The following is a 1,047-nucleotide window of genomic DNA, read 5'->3' as shown; positions in this document are numbered from 1 at the left end:
TGCGTTAAATTTACATTTTCCTCGCACATTTCGATCCATTTTGCAGCAATTTCAGGGTCTTTAGGAAACCTGAAATATTTTATTTCCTCTCCTTTCATTCTTACCGTTTTTCGATAATAATTATTGCAGACTTTTACTGTACAAACAGCCATTATTTTCAATAAAAACTCTTGCTTACTTTACCGCTTTAACGAATATCATAAATACGGCAGCCCATATTTCATTGGCACTCAGAGTCCGAAATAAGCTTCCAAAAGCATCCGAAAGTAGCCGAATGTGACGTAAACTGAGTGATGCGCAAAGGCTTTCTAAATTCGTCCACCGGATGAGCATACCCTTGTGTTTATACCATGGTAGTAGCGTAACGCAACGTTCCACCCACTTTTCATGAAGTGTTCGGGAAGTGTAAATCAAGAGTAGAAAATTTTTAATCGCTACAGCGTAGAAGGAGCGTAATGCAACGTTCCATACACGTTCAAAGGAGAGTTAATGAAGCGTGTGGCAAGCGTATTCAAACGTTCCAAAAATCGGAGCGTCAGGAAGCGTTAAGCGAGCGTCACTACCCAGATAACAATTCGTGCGAGCTCATATTGCCCTCACGCGTGCGTATCACATCGTGCCCATACATTGAATGTCATGTTGCCCGCACGACGTGATGGGGGCATGCGTGCGGGCACAATGAATCGCATTAGGGTTGGATTATACTAGCCATAATCTGTTAACTTATGCTGTAATCTGTAAAAATTGACCAATTATAATCGATTATTCCCCTCTCATTCGACTGTGATTGGTCAATTTTTACAGATTACGGCATAAGTTAACAGTTTACGGCCAGTATAAATCAACCTTTATGCAATCACGCCGAGCGTATCACGCCGGGCGCACACTGTGCTGTTATCATGTTGCCCGCACGACGTGATGGGGGCATGCCTGCGAGCGCAATGAATCGCATTATGCAATCACGCCGTGCGTTCACCGTGCGTTCACCGTGCGTTCACCGTGCGTTCACCGTGCGTTCACCGTGCGTTCACCGTGCGTTCACCGTGC

The sequence above is a fragment of the Cyphomyrmex costatus genome, unplaced genomic scaffold (genome assembly GCF_001594065.2).
Source record: "Cyphomyrmex costatus isolate MS0001 unplaced genomic scaffold, Ccosl1.0 scaffold1081, whole genome shotgun sequence".
In the NCBI taxonomy this organism is placed as follows: domain Eukaryota; kingdom Metazoa; phylum Arthropoda; class Insecta; order Hymenoptera; family Formicidae; genus Cyphomyrmex; species Cyphomyrmex costatus.
The sequence above is the reverse complement of the archived record's forward strand: the minus strand, read 5'-3'. Positions refer to the sequence as shown.